The sequence below is a fragment of the Sinocyclocheilus anshuiensis genome, unplaced genomic scaffold, assembly GCF_001515605.1.
Source record: "Sinocyclocheilus anshuiensis isolate Anshui unplaced genomic scaffold, SAMN03320099.WGS_v1.1 scaffold156, whole genome shotgun sequence".
NCBI classification, from domain to species: Eukaryota; Metazoa; Chordata; class Actinopteri; order Cypriniformes; family Cyprinidae; genus Sinocyclocheilus; species Sinocyclocheilus anshuiensis.
Genome location: NW_015554069.1, coordinates 179,389 through 179,668, shown reverse-complemented (window position 1 = coordinate 179,668; position 280 = coordinate 179,389).

The following is a 280-nucleotide window of genomic DNA, read 5'->3' as shown; positions in this document are numbered from 1 at the left end:
ACCAAGATTAGTAGTAATATGTTCTGACTCTTATGCAGCAATATTGAGTCTTGCAAGTGGAGTAAAATCATCAAGGCAAGACATTATATATGAGATTCAAGAAGTGTTGGCCCCCTTCCGTAATGTAAGCTTAATAACATTTTTGTGGGTTCCCGCTCATGTGGGAGTGGAGGCTAATGAAGTGGTTGATAAGCTTGCTAAGCAAGCTCTTATACACTCAGAAATAGATATTCAAGTGACTCTTAGCAAAAATGAGGTTAAAGGGAAAATTAAAGAATTC